Source organism: Triturus cristatus, chromosome 8 (assembly GCF_964204655.1).
Source record: "Triturus cristatus chromosome 8, aTriCri1.1, whole genome shotgun sequence".
In the NCBI taxonomy this organism is placed as follows: domain Eukaryota; kingdom Metazoa; phylum Chordata; class Amphibia; order Caudata; family Salamandridae; genus Triturus; species Triturus cristatus.
Genome location: NC_140591.1, coordinates 55132795 through 55147901, shown reverse-complemented (window position 1 = coordinate 55147901; position 15107 = coordinate 55132795). Strand labels below are relative to the sequence as shown.

Sequence of the window (15107 nt, the reverse complement as noted above, 5' to 3'; positions counted from 1 at the left end):
CTGTCCTCCTTCTAAACTTGCTTCCACCTCTCTTGCCATCAGCTTTGATGACGAATTTATCCCATTTTATACTTTTTTCAAAGTAAACTCTTGTCTGCATCAGCTTTCACTTCTCCTTGAACAAAGTTGTCAGTATTGAGATGACATAGCTTACCTACTCAGGCGACATACGTCTGTGTAATACAGTGCTGGTCCACTCAGAGTTTTAAAAGAAAAACGACCTAACATTTATCCCAAAAACGCTACTCACCCATTTCACCAGTTAGCTGCTGAACAATGCAGGACACATTAAAACACAGCTCTAACCTCAGATTGAAAATCCAGGTTCTGCATCTCTGTTCTGGGATTGTTCAAAAAAAGAGGCTGAATACTATAGCTGCTGGCAGGCCGAAATAGCTCAGTTGGGAGAGTGTTAGACTGTAGATCTAAAGGTCCCTGGTTCGATCCCGGGTTTTGGCACATTTTGAACTTCTGCTTTGCATGCCACAAAGACTATTTTGAGTCAACTCATATTGACTTTGTTTATAATGATCAAAACCTTTTATCAAGATAATCGACAATACAATTAATTCAACATATTATTTACTTTCTGTCTTTCTTTCAAACTTGCTTCCACCTCTCTTGTATTCAACTTTGCCTCCTTTATTTCCCAATTCTTCCTTTAATTGAAAGTAAAGCTTTGCCTGCATCAGCCTCCAGTTCCCCTTATACAAAACTGTTAGTAGTCAGATGACCTAGCTTGCCGACCCTCGCCATATAGGTCTGTGTTTCTGAGTATAAGTCCATTCATAGTTTACAAACATCATCTAACTAACTTGGCTCCTAAAAAGGAAATTCACCCATCAGACCAATTTAGCTACTGAATAATACTGGACAATTTAACACATAACTGCACATGCAGATAGAGTGACCAGGTTCTGCATTTATCTTTAACAATTATAAAAAATACAACAGAAAGCCAAAGTTGCCCGCTGGATGAAATAGCTCAGTTGGGAGAGCAGTAGACTGAAGATCTAAAGGTCCCTGGTTCAATCCCGGGTTTAGGCACATTTTGAACTTCTGCTTTGCATGCCACAAATGCTATTTGGAGTCAACTCATATTGACGTTGTTTATAATGATCAAAACCTTTTATCAAGCGGATCGATAAGACAACCATTTCAACATATTTTTTACATTCTGTCTTTCTGTCAAACTTGCTTCCACCTCTCTTGTATTCAACTTTACCTGCTTTATTTGCCAATTCTTCCTTTAATTGAAAGTAAAGCTTTGCCTGCATCAGCCTCGAGTTCCCCTTATACAAAACTGTTAGTAGTCAGATGACCTAGTTTGCCTACCCTCGCCATATAGGTCTGTGTGTCTGAGTATAAGTCCATTCATAGTTTACAAACATCTTCTAACTAACTTGGCTCCTAAAAAGGAAATTCACCCATCAGACCAATTTAGCTGCTGAATAATATTGGACAATTTAACACATAACTGCACATGCAGATAGAATGACCAGGGTCTGCATTTATCTTTAACAATTATCAAAAATACAACAGAAAGCCAAAATGGCCAGCTGGATGAAATAGCTGAGTTGGGAGAGTGTTAGATTGAAAATCTAAAAGTCCCTTGTTCAATGCTGGGTTTCGGAAAAGTCTGAGAGGTTTCTTGCTTCTCACAAAATATTTCTTGGTATCAGCTCAAGTTTTTCTTTCTTTATTTATCAAAATATTTGATCAACTGATCGACAACATGATCAATTCAACATAGAATTGTCTTTCTGTCCTCCTTCTAAATTTGCTTCCACCTCTCTTGCATTCAGCTTCGACTACAAATGTTTCCTATTTCATGCTTTTTTGTAAAGTAAACTCTTGTCTGCATCAGCTTCCACTTCTCCTTGAACACAGATTTCAGTATTCAGATGACATAGCTTACCTACTCAGGCCAAATACCTCTGTGTAATATGGTGCTAGTCCATTCAGAGTAAAAAACAAAAGCTACCTAACCTGGATCCGAAAAATGCTATTTACCTATTGCACCCGTTAACTGATGAATGATACAGGACATCTTAAAACATAGCTCTAGCATGAGGTTGAGCATCTATTTTCTTGGGAAGTTTAAAAGAAAGGATGAAGACCCCAAACTACCAGCAGGCCGAAATAGCTCAGTTGGGAGAGCGTTAGACTGAAGATCTAAAGGTCCCTGGTTCAATCCCGGGTTTCGGCACAATTTCAACTTCTGCTTTTCATGTCACAAAAGCTGTTTGGAGTTAAATCAACGCTCTTCTTTATCAAAACCTTTTATCAATCTGATCAACAACACAATCAATTCAACATATTATTTACTTTCTGTCTTCCTTTCAAACTTGCTTCCACCTCTCTTGTATTCAACTATGCCTCATTTATTTGCAACTTCTTGCTTTATTTTAAAGTAAAGCTTTGCCTGCATCAGCCTCCAATTCCCCTTATACAAAACTGTCAGTAGTCAGATGACATAGCTTGTACACCCTGGCCATATAGGTCTGTGTTTCAGAGTATAAGTCAATTCAGAGTTTAGAAAAAAAAATTCTACCTACCTTGTCCCCTAAAAAGGATATTCACTCATCAGACCAAGTTACCTGCTGAATGATACTGGACACTTTAACACATAACTATAAACAAAAATAGAATGACCAGGTTCTGTATGTATCGTCTACAATTATTAATAATACATCAGGAGGCCACAGGGACTTGTTGGCTGAAATATCTCAGTTGGGAGATCGTTAGACTGAAGAGCTTAAGGTACCTGATTCAATCCTGACTTTCAGCACAGTGCGAGGGGATCCTACATTCTTGCAAAATATTTCTTGAAATCAGCTCTAGTTTTTTTTTCTTTATTTCTCAAAATATTTTATCAACTGATCAACAACATGATAACTTCAACAAAAAGTTGTCTTTCTGTCCTCCTTCTAAACTTGCTTCCACCTCTCTTGCCATCAACTTTGATGACGAATTTATCCCATTTTATACTTTTTTCAAAGTAAACTCTTGTCTGCATCAGCTTTCACTTCTCCTTGAACAAAGTTGTCAGTATTGAGATGATATAGCTTACCTACTCAGGCGACATACGTCTGTGTAATACAGTGCTGGTCCACTCAGAGTTTTAAAAGAAAAACGACCTAACATTTATCCCAAAAACGCTACTCACCCATTTCACCAGTTAGCTGCTGAACAATGCAGGACACATTAAAACACAGCTCTAACCTCAGATTGAAAATCCAGGTTCTGCATCTCTGTTCTGGGATTGTTCAAAAAAAGAGGCTGAATACTATAGCTGCTGGCAGGCCGAAATATCTCAGTTGGGAGAGTGTTAGACTGAAGATCTAAAGGTCCCTGGTTCGATCCCGGGTTTCGGCACATTTTGAACTTCTGCTTTGCATGCCACAAAGACTATTTTGAGTCAACTCATATTGACTTTGTTTATAATGATCAAAACCTTTTATCAAGATAATCGACAATACAATTAATTCAACATATTATTTACTTTCTGTCTTTCTTTCAAACTTGTTTCCACCTCTCTTGTATTCAACTTTGCCTCCTTTATTTCCCAATTCTTCCTTTAATTGAAAGTAAAGCTTTGCCTGCATCAGCCTCCAGTTCCCCTTATACAAAACTGTTAGTAGTCAGATGACCTAGCTTGCCGACCCTCGCCATATAGGTCTGTGTTTCTGAGTATAAGTCCATTCATAGTTTACAAACATCATCTAACTAACTTGCCTCCTAAAAAGGAAATTCACCCATCAGACCAATTTAGCTACTGAATAATACTGGACAATTTAACACATAACTGCACATGCAGATAGAGTGACCAGGTTCTGCATTTATCTTTAACAATTATAAAAAATACAACAGAAAGCCAAAATTGCTAGCTGGATGAAATAGCTCAGTTGGGAGAGCAGTAGACTGAAGATCTAAAGGTCCCTGGTTCAATCCCGGGTTTAGGCACATTTTGAACTTCTGCTTTGCATGCCACAAATGCTATTTGGAGTCAACTCATATTGACGTTGTGTATAATGATCAAAACCTTTTATCAAGCTGATCGATAAGACAACCATTTCAACATATTTTTTACATTCTGTCTTTCTGTCAAACTTGCTTCCACCTCTCTTGTATTCAACTTTACCTGCTTTATTTGCCAATTCTTCCTTTAATTGAAAGTAAAGCTTTGCCTGCATCAGCCTCGAGTTCCCCTTATACAAAACTGTTAGTAGTCAGATGACCTAGTTTGCCTACCCTCGCCATATAGGTCTGTGTCTCTGAGTATAAGTCCATTCATAGTTTACAAACATCTTCTAACTAACTTGGCTCCTAAAAAGGAAATTCACCCATCAGACCAATTTAGCTGCTGAATAATATTGGACAATTTAACACATAACTGCACATGCAGATAGAATGACCAGGGTCTGCATTTATCTTTAACAATTATCAAAAATACAACAGAAAGCCAAAATGGCCAGCTGGATGAAATAGCTCAGTTGGGAGAGTGTTAGATTGAAAATCTAAAAGTCCCTTGTTCAATGCTGGGTTTCGGAAAAGTCTGAGAGGTTTCTTGCTTCTCACGAAATATTTCTTGGTATCAGCTCAAGTTTTTCTTTCTTTATTTATCAAAATATTTGATCAACTGATCGACAACATGATCAATTCAACATAGAATTGTCTTTCTGTCCTCCTTCTAAATTTGCTTCCACCTCTCTTGCATTCAGCTTCGACTACAAATGTTTCCTATTTCATGCTTTTTTGTAAAGTAAACTCTTGTCTGCATCAGCTTCCACTTCTCCTTGAACACAGATGTCAGTATTCAGATGACATAGCTTACCTACTCAGGCCAAATACCTCTGTGTAATATGGTGCTAGTCCATTCAGAGTAAAAAAAAAAGCTACCTAACCTGGATCCGAAAAATGCTATTTACCTATTGCACCCGTTAACTGATGAATGATACAGGACATCTTAAAACATAGCTCTAGCATGAGGTTGAGCATCTATTTTCTTGGGAAGTTTAAAAGAAAGGATGAAGACCCAAACTACCAGCAGGCCGAAATAGCTCAGTTGGGAGAGCGTTAGACTGAAGATCTAAAGGTCCCTGGTTCAATCCCGGGTTTCGGCACAATTTCAACTTCTGCTTTTCATGTCACAAAAGCTGTTTGTGTTGTTGATCAGATTGATAAAAGGTTTTGATAAAGAAGAGCGTTGATTTAACTCCAATCAATTCAACATATTATTTACTTTCTGTCTTCCTTTCAAACTTGCTTCCACCTCTCTTGTATTCAACTATGCCTCATTTATTTGCAACTTCTTGCTTTATTTTAAAGTAAAGCTTTGCCTGCATCAGCCTCCAATTCCCCTTATACAAAACTGTCAGTAGTCAGATGACATAGCTTGTACACCCTGGCCATATAGGTCTGTGTTTCAGAGTATAAGTCAATTCAGAGTTTAGAAAAAAAAATTCTACCTACATTGTCCCCTAAAAAGGATATTCACTCATCAGACCAAGTTACCTGCTGAATGATACTGGACACTTTAACACATAACTATACACGAAAATAGAATGACCAGGTTCTGTATGTATCGTCTACAATTATTAATAATACATCAGGAGGCCACAGGGACTTGTTGGCTGAAATATCTCAGTTGGGAGATCGTTAGACTGAAGAGCTTAAGGTACCTGATTCAATCCTGACTTTCAGCACAGTGCGAGGGGATCCTACATTGTTGCAAAATATTTCTTGAAATCAGCTCTAGTTTTTTTTGTTCTTTATTTCTCAAAATATTTTATCAACTGATCAACAACATGATAACTTCAACAAAAAGTTGTCTTTCTGTCCTCCTTCTAAACTTGCTTCCACCTCTCTTGCCATCAGCTTTGATGACGAATTTATCCCATTTTATACTTTTTTCAAAGTAAACTCTTGTCTGCATCAGCTTTCACTTCTCCTTGAACAAAGTTGTCAGTATTGAGATGACATAGCTTACCTACTCAGGCGACATACGTCTGTGTAATACAGTGCTGGTCCACTCAGAGTTTTAAAAGAAAAACGACCTAACATTTATCCCAAAAACGCTACTCACCCATTTCACCAGTTAGCTGCTGAACAATGCAGGACACATTAAAACACAGCTCTAACCTCAGATTGAAAATCCAGGTTCTGCATCTCTGTTCTGGGATTGTTCAAAAAAAGAGGCTGAATACTATTGCTGCTGGCAGGCCGAAATAGCTCAGTTGGGAGAGTGTTAGACTGAAGATCTAAAGGTCCCTGGTTCGATCCCGGGTTTCGGCACATTTTGAACTTCTGCTTTGCATGCCACAAAGACTATTTTGAGCCAACTCATATTGACATTGTTTATAATGATCAAAACCTTTTATCAAGATAATCGACAATACAATTAATTCAACATATTATTTACTTTCTGTCTTTCTTTCAAACTTGCTTCCACCTCTCTTGTATTCAACTTTGCCTCCTTTATTTCCCAATTCTTCCTTTAATTGAAAGTAAAGCTTTGCCTGCATCAGCCTCCAGTTCCCCTTATACAAAACTGTTAGTAGTCAGATGACCTAGCTTGCCGACCCTCGCCATATAGGTCTGTGTTTCTGAGTATAAGTCCATTCATAGTTTACAAACATCATCTAACTAACTTGGCTCCTAAAAAGGAAATTCACCCATCAGACCAATTTAGCTACTGAATAATACTGGACAATTTAACACATAACTGCACATGCAGATAGAGTGACCAGGTTCTGCATTTATCTTTAACAATTATAAAAAATACAACAGAAAGCCGAAATTGCCAGCTGGATGAAATAGCTCAGTTGGGAGAGCAGTAGACTGAAGATCTAAAGGTCCCTGGTTCAATCCCGGGTTTAGGCACATTTTGAACTTCTGCTTTGCATGCCACAAATGCTATTTGGAGTCAACTCATATTGACGTTGTTTATAATGATCAAAACCTTTTATCAAGCTGATCGATAAGACAACCATTTCAACATATTTTTTACATTCTGTCTTTCTGTCAAACTTGCTTCCACCTCTCTTGTATTCAACTTTACCTGCTTTATTTGCCAATTCTACCTTTAATTGAAAGTAAAGCTTTGCCTGCATCAGCCTCGAGTTCCCCTTATACAAAACTGTTAGTAGTCAGATGACCTAGTTTGCCTACCCTCGCCATATAGGTCTGTGTGTCTGAGTATAAGTCCATTCATAGTTTACAAACATCTTCTAACTAACTTGGCTCCTAAAAAGGAAATTCACCCATCAGACCAATTTAGCTGCTGAATAATATTGGACAATTTAACACATAACTGCACATGCAGATAGAATGACCAGGGTCTGCATTTATCTTTAACAATTATCAAAAATACAACAGAAAGCCAAAATGGCCAGCTGGATGAAATAGCTCAGTTGGGAGAGTGTTAGATTGAAAATCTAAAAGTCCCTTGTTCAATGCTGGGTTTCGGAAAAGTCTGAGAGGTTTCTTGCTTCTCACAAAATATTTCTTGGTATCAGCTCAAGTTTTTCTTTCTTTATTTATCAAAATATTTGATCAACTGATCGACAACATGATCAATTCAACATAGAATTGTCTTTCTGTCCTCCTTCTAAATTTGCTTCCACCTCTCTTGCATTCAGCTTCGACTACAAATGTTTCCTATTTCATGCTTTTTTGTAAAGTAAACTCTTGTCTGCATCAGCTTCCACTTCTCCTTGAACACAGATTTCAGTATTCAGATGACATAGCTTACATACTCAGGCCAAATACCTCTGTGTAATATGGTGCTAGTCCATTCAGAGTAAAAAAAAAAGCTACCTAACCTGGATCCGAAAAATGCTATTTACCTATTGCACCCGTTAACTGATGAATGATACAGGACATCTTAAAACATAGCTCTAGCATGAGGATGAGCATCTATTTTCTTGGGAAGTTTAAAAGAAAGGATGAAGACCCAAATTACCAGCAGGCTGAAATAGCTCAGTTGGGAGAGCGTTAGAGTGAAGATCTAAAGGTCCCTGGTTCCATCCCGGGTTTCGGCACAATTTCAACTTCTGCTTTTCATGTCACAAAAGCTGTTTGGAGTTAAATCAACGCTCTTCTTTATCAAAACCTTTCATCAATCTGATCAACAACACAATCAATTCAACATATTATTTACTTTCTGTCTTCCTTTCAAACTTGCTTCCACCTCTCTTGTATTCAACTATGCCTCATTTATTTGAAACTTCTTGCTTTATTTTAAAGTAAAGCTTTGCCTGCATCAGCCTCCAATTCCCCTTATACAAAACTGTCAGTAGTCAGATGACATAGCTTGTACACCCTGGCCATATAGGTCTGTGTTTCAGAGTATAAGTCAATTCAGAGTTTAGAAAAAAAATTCTACCTACCTTTTCCCCTAAAAAGATTATTCACACATCAGACCAAGTTACCTGCTGAATGATACTGGACACTTTAACACATAACTATAAACGAAAATAGAATGACCAGGTTCTGTATGTATCGTCTACAATTATTAATAATACATCAGGAGGCCACAGGCACTTGTTGGCTGAAATATCTCAGTTGGGAGATCGTTAGACTGAAGAGCTTAAGGTACCTGATTCAATCCTGACTTTCAGCACAGTGCGAGGGGATCCTACATTCTTGCAAAATATTTCTTGAAATCAGCTCTAGTTTTTTTTTCTTTATTTCTCAAAATATTTTATCAACTGATCAACAACAGGATAACTTCAACAAAAAGTTGTCTTTCTGTCCTCCTTCTAAACTTGCTTCCACCTCTCTTGCCATCAGCTTTGATGACGAATTTATCCCATTTTATACTTTTTTCAAAGTAAACTCTTGTCTGCATCAGCTTTCACTTCTCCTTGAACAAAGTTGTCAGTATTGAGATGACATAGCTTACCTACTCAGGCGACATACGTCTGTGTAATACAGTGCTGGTCCACTCAGAGTTTTAAAAGAAAAACGACCTAACATTTATCCCAAAAACGCTACTCACCCATTTCACCAGTTAGCTGCTGAACAATGCAGGACACATTAAAACACAGCTCTAACCTCAGATTGAAAATCCAGGTTCTGCATCTCTGTTCTGGGATTGTTCAAAAAAAGAGGCTGAATACTATAGCTGCTGGCAGGCCGAAATAGCTCAGTTGGGAGAGCGTTAGACTGAAGATCTAAAGGTCCCTGGTTCGATCTCGGGTTTCGGCACATTTTGAACTTCTGCTTTGCATGCCACAAAGACTATTTTGAGTCAACTCATATTGACTTTGTTTATAATGATCAAAACCTTTTATCAAGATAATCGACAATACAATTAATTCAACATATTATTTACTTTGTCTTTCTTTCAAACTTGCTTCCACCTCTCTTGTATTCAACTTTGCCTCCTTTATTTCCCAATTCTTCCTTTAATTGAAAGTAAAGCTTTGCCTGCATCAGCCTCCAGTTCCTCTTATACAAAACTGTTAGTAGTCAGATGACCTAGCTTGCCGACCCTCGCCATATAGGTCTGTGTTTCTGAGTATAAGTCCATTCATAGTTTACAAACATCATCTAACTAACTTGGCTCCTAAAAAGGAAATTCACCCATCAGACCAATTTAGCTACTGAATAATACTGGACAATTTAACACATAACTGCACATGCAGATAGAGTGACCAGGTTCTGCATTTATCTTTAACAATTATAAAAAATACAACAGAAAGCCAAAGTTGCCAGCTGGATGAAATAGCTCAGTTGGGAGAGCAGTAGACTGAAGATCTAAAGATCCCGGGTTTAGGCACATTTTGAACTTCTGCTTTGCATGCCACAAATGCTATTTGGAGTCAACTCATATTGACGTTGTTTATAATGATCAAAACCTTTTATCAAGCTGATCGATAAGACAACCATTTCAACATATTTTTTACATTCTGTCTTTCTGTCAAACTTGCTTCCACCTCTCTTGTATTCAACTTTACCTGCTTTATTTGCCAATTCTTCCTTTAATTGAAAGTAAAGCTTTGCCTGCATCAGCCTCGAGTTCCCCTTATACAAAACTGTTAGTAGTCAGATGACCTAGTTTGCCTACCCTCGCCATATAGGTCTGTGTGTCTCAGTATAAGTCCATTCATAGTTTACAAACATCTTCTAACTAACTTGGCTCCTAAAAAGGAAATTCACCCATCAGACCAATTTAGCTGCTGAATAATATTGGACAATTTAACACATAACTGCACATGCAGATAGAATGACCAGGGTCTGCATTTATCTTTAACAATTATCAAAAATACAACAGAAAGCCAAAATGGCCAGCTGGATGAAATAGCTGAGTTGGGAGAGTGTTAGATTGAAAATCTAAAAGTCCCTTGTTCAATGCTGGGTTTCGGAAAAGTCTGAGAGGTTTCTTGCTTCTCACAAAATATTTCTTGGTATCAGCTCAAGTTTTTCTTTCTTTATTTATCAAAATATTTGATCAACTGATCGACAACATGATCAATTCAACATAGAATTGTCTTTCTGTCCTCCTTCTAAATTTGCTTCCACCTCTCTTGCATTCAGCTTCGACTACAAATGTTTCCTATTTCATGCTTTTTTGTAAAGTAAACTCTTGTCTGCATCAGCTTCCACTTCTCCTTGAACACAGATTTCAGTATTCAGATGACATAGCTTACCTACTCAGGCCAAATACCTCTGTGTAATATGGTGCTAGTCCATTCAGAGTAAAAAACAAAAGCTACCTAACCTGGATCCGAAAAATGCTATTTACCTATTGCACCCGTTAACTGATGAATGATACAGGACATCTTAAAACATAGCTCTAGCATGAGGTTGAGCATCTATTTTCTTGGGAAGTTTAAAAGAAAGGATGAAGACCCAAACTACCAGCAGGCTGAAATAGCTCAGTTGGGAGAGCGTTAGACTGAAGATCTAAAGGTCCCTGGTTCAATCCCGGGTTTCGGCACAATTTCAACTTCTGCTTTTCATGTCACAAAAGCTGTTTGGAGTTAAATCAACGCTCTTCTTTATCAAAACCTTTTATCAATCTGATCAACAACACAATCAATTCAACATATTATTTACTTTCTGTCTTCCTTTCAAACTTGCTTCCACCTCTCTTGTATTCAACTATGCCTCATTTATTTGCAACTTCTTGCTTTATTTTAAAGTAAAGCTTTGCCTGCATCAGCCTCCAATTCCCCTTATACAAAGCTGTCAGTAGTCAGATGACATAGCTTGTACACCCTGGCCATATAGTTCTGTGTTTCAGAGTATAAGTCAATTCAGAGTTTAGAAAAAAAAATTCTACCTACATTGTCCCCTAAAAAGGATATTCACTCATCAGACCAAGTTACCTGCTGAATGATACTGGACACTTTAACACATAACTATAAACGAAAATAGAATGACCAGGTTCTGTATGTATCGTCTACAATTATTAATAATACATCAGGAGGCCACAGGGACTTGTTGGCTGAAATATCTCAGTTGGGAGATCGTTAGACTGAAGAGCTTAAGGTACCTGATTCAATCCTGACTTTCAGCACAGTGCGAGGGGATCCTACATTCTTGCAAAATATTTCTTGAAATCAGCTCTAGTTTTTTTTTCTTTATTTCTCAAAATATTTTATCAACTGATCAACAACATGATAACTTCAACAAAAAGTTGTCTTTCTGTCCTCCTTCTAAACTTGCTTCCACCTCTCTTGCCATCAGCTTTGATGACGAATTTATCCCATTTTATACTTTTTTCAAAGTAAACTCTTGTCTGCATCAGCTTTCACTTCTCCTTGAACAAAGTTGTCAGTATTGAGATGACATAGCTTACCTACTCAGGCGACATACGTCTGTGTAATACAGTGCTGGTCCACTCAGAGTTTTAAAAGAAAAACGACCTAACATTTATCCCAAAAACGCTACTCACCCATTTCACCAGTTAGCTGCTGAACAATGCAGGACACATTAAAACACAGCTCTAACCTCAGATTGAAAATCCAGGTTCTGCATCTCTGTTCTGGGATTGTTCAAAAAAAGAGGCTGAATACTATAGCTGCTGGCAGGCCGAAATAGCTCAGTTGGGAGAGTGTTAGACTGTAGATCTAAAGGTCCCTGGTTCGATCCCGGGTTTCGGCACATTTTGAACTTCTGCTTTGCATGCCACAAAGACTATTTTGAGTCAACTCATATTGACTTTGTTTATAATGATCAAAACCTTTTATCAAGATAATCGACAATACAATTAATTCAACATATTATTTACTTTCTGTCTTTCTTTCAAACTTGCTTCCACCTCTCTTGTATTCAACTTTGCCTCCTTTATTTCCCAATTCTTCCTTTAATTGAAAGTAAAGCTTTGCCTGCATCAGCCTCCAGTTCCCCTTATACAAAACTGTTAGTAGTCAGATGACCTAGCTTGCCGACCCTCGCCATATAGGTCTGTGTTTCTGAGTATAAGTCCATTCATAGTTTACAAACATCATCTAACTAACTTGGCTCCTAAAAAGGAAATTCACCCATCAGACCAATTTAGCTACTGAATAATACTGGACAATTTAACACATAACTGCACATGCAGATAGAGTGACCAGGTTCTGCATTTATCTTTAACAATTATAAAAAATACAACAGAAAGCCAAAGTTGCCCGCTGGATGAAATAGCTCAGTTGGGAGAGCAGTAGACTGAAGATCTAAAGGTCCCTGGTTCAATCCCGGGTTTAGGCACATTTTGAACTTCTGCTTTGCATGCCACAAATGCTATTTGGAGTCAACTCATATTGACGTTGTTTATAATGATCAAAACCTTTTATCAAGCGGATCGATAAGACAACCATTTCAACATATTTTTTACATTCTGTCTTTCTGTCAAACTTGCTTCCACCTCTCTTGTATTCAACTTTACCTGCTTTATTTGCCAATTCTTCCTTTAATTGAAAGTAAAGCTTTGCCTGCATCAGCCTCGAGTTCCCCTTATACAAAACTGTTAGTAGTCAGATGACCTAGTTTGCCTACCCTCGCCATATAGGTCTGTGTGTCTGAGTATAAGTCCATTCATAGTTTACAAACATCTTCTAACTAACTTGGCTCCTAAAAAGGAAATTCACCCATCAGACCAATTTAGCTGCTGAATAATATTGGACAATTTAACACATAACTGCACATGCAGATAGAATGACCAGGGTCTGCATTTATCTTTAACAATTATCAAAAATACAACAGAAAGCCAAAATGGCCAGCTGGATGAAATAGCTGAGTTGGGAGAGTGTTAGATTGAAAATCTAAAAGTCCCTTGTTCAATGCTGGGTTTCGGAAAAGTCTGAGAGGTTTCTTGCTTCTCACAAAATATTTCTTGGTATCAGCTCAAGTTTTTCTTTCTTTATTTATCAAAATATTTGATCAACTGATCGACAACATGATCAATTCAACATAGAATTGTCTTTCTGTCCTCCTTCTAAATTTGCTTCCACCTCTCTTGCATTCAGCTTCGACTACAAATGTTTCCTATTTCATGCTTTTTTGTAAAGTAAACTCTTGTCTGCATCAGCTTCCACTTCTCCTTGAACACAGATTTCAGTATTCAGATGACATAGCTTACCTACTCAGGCCAAATACCTCTGTGTAATATGGTGCTAGTCCATTCAGAGTAAAAAACAAAAGCTACCTAACCTGGATCCGAAAAATGCTATTTACCTATTGCACCCGTTAACTGATGAATGATACAGGACATCTTAAAACATAGCTCTAGCATGAGGTTGAGCATCTATTTTCTTGGGAAGTTTAAAAGAAAGGATGAAGACCCAAACTACCAGCAGGCCGAAATAGCTCAGTTGGGAGAGCGTTAGACTGAAGATCTAAAGGTCCCTGGTTCAATCCCGGGTTTCGGCACAATTTCAACTTCTGCTTTTCATGTCACAAAAGCTGTTTGGAGTTAAATCAACGCTCTTCTTTATCAAAACCTTTTATCAATCTGATCAACAACACAATCAATTCAACATATTATTTACTTTCTGTCTTCCTTTCAAACTTGCTTCCACCTCTCTTGTATTCAACTATGCCTCATTTATTTGCAACTTCTTGCTTTATTTTAAAGTAAAGCTTTGCCTGCATCAGCCTCCAATTCCCCTTATACAAAACTGTCAGTAGTCAGATGACATAGCTTGTACACCCTGGCCATATAGGTCTGTGTTTCAGAGTATAAGTCAATTCAGAGTTTAGAAAAAAAAATTCTACCTACCTTGTCCCCTAAAAAGGATATTCACTCATCAGACCAAGTTACCTGCTGAATGATACTGGACACTTTAACACATAACTATAAACAAAAATAGAATGACCAGGTTCTGTATGTATCGTCTACAATTATTAATAATACATCAGGAGGCCACAGGGACTTGTTGGCTGAAATATCTCAGTTGGGAGATCGTTAGACTGAAGAGCTTAAGGTACCTGATTCAATCCTGACTTTCAGCACAGTGCGAGGGGATCCTACATTCTTGCAAAATATTTCTTGAAATCAGCTCTAGTTTTTTTTTCTTTATTTCTCAAAATATTTTATCAACTGATCAACAACATGATAACTTCAACAAAAAGTTGTCTTTCTGTCCTCCTTCTAAACTTGCTTCCACCTCTCTTGCCATCAACTTTGATGACGAATTTATCCCATTTTATACTTTTTTCAAAGTAAACTCTTGTCTGCATCAGCTTTCACTTCTCCTTGAACAAAGTTGTCAGTATTGAGATGATATAGCTTACCTACTCAGGCGACATACGTCTGTGTAATACAGTGCTGGTCCACTCAGAGTTTTAAAAGAAAAACGACCTCACATTTATCCCAAAAACGCTACTCACCCATTTCACCAGTTAGCTGCTGAACAATGCAGGACACATTAAAACACAGCTCTAACCTCAGATTGAAAATCCAGGTTCTGCATCTCTGTTCTGGGATTGTTCAAAAAAAGAGGCTGAATACTATAGCTGCTGGCAGGCCGAAATATCTCAGTTGGGAGAGTGTTAGACTGAAGATCTAAAGGTCCCTGGTTCGATCCCGGGTTTCGGCACATTTTGAACTTCTGCTTTGCATGCCACAAAGACTATTTTGAGTCAACTCATATTGACTTTGTTTATAATGA

The 15107-nt window shown here is 37.7% G+C and overlaps 6 non-coding genes across 6 annotated transcripts; all 6 read left to right on the top strand.

Annotated features, from left to right (window-relative positions):
- Positions 1-386: 386 nt before the first annotated feature.
- Positions 387-459, top strand: TRNAY-GUA (transfer RNA tyrosine (anticodon GUA)). Its single transcript has one exon. It is a non-coding gene; the product is annotated as a tRNA-Tyr (tRNA).
- Positions 460-2136: 1677 nt separating this feature from the next.
- On the top strand, positions 2137-2209 carry TRNAF-GAA (transfer RNA phenylalanine (anticodon GAA)). The gene has a single exon. It is a non-coding gene; the product is annotated as a tRNA-Phe (tRNA).
- Positions 2210-5053: 2844 nt separating this feature from the next.
- On the top strand, positions 5054-5126 carry TRNAF-GAA (transfer RNA phenylalanine (anticodon GAA)). The gene has a single exon. It is a non-coding gene; the product is annotated as a tRNA-Phe (tRNA).
- Positions 5127-6224: 1098 nt separating this feature from the next.
- On the top strand, positions 6225-6297 carry TRNAF-GAA (transfer RNA phenylalanine (anticodon GAA)). Its single transcript has one exon. It is a non-coding gene; the product is annotated as a tRNA-Phe (tRNA).
- A 5747-nt stretch (positions 6298-12044) lies between these two features.
- On the top strand, positions 12045-12117 carry TRNAY-GUA (transfer RNA tyrosine (anticodon GUA)). The gene has a single exon. It is a non-coding gene; the product is annotated as a tRNA-Tyr (tRNA).
- A 1676-nt stretch (positions 12118-13793) lies between these two features.
- On the top strand, positions 13794-13866 carry TRNAF-GAA (transfer RNA phenylalanine (anticodon GAA)). Its single transcript has one exon. It is a non-coding gene; the product is annotated as a tRNA-Phe (tRNA).
- Positions 13867-15107: the final 1241 nt, after the last annotated feature.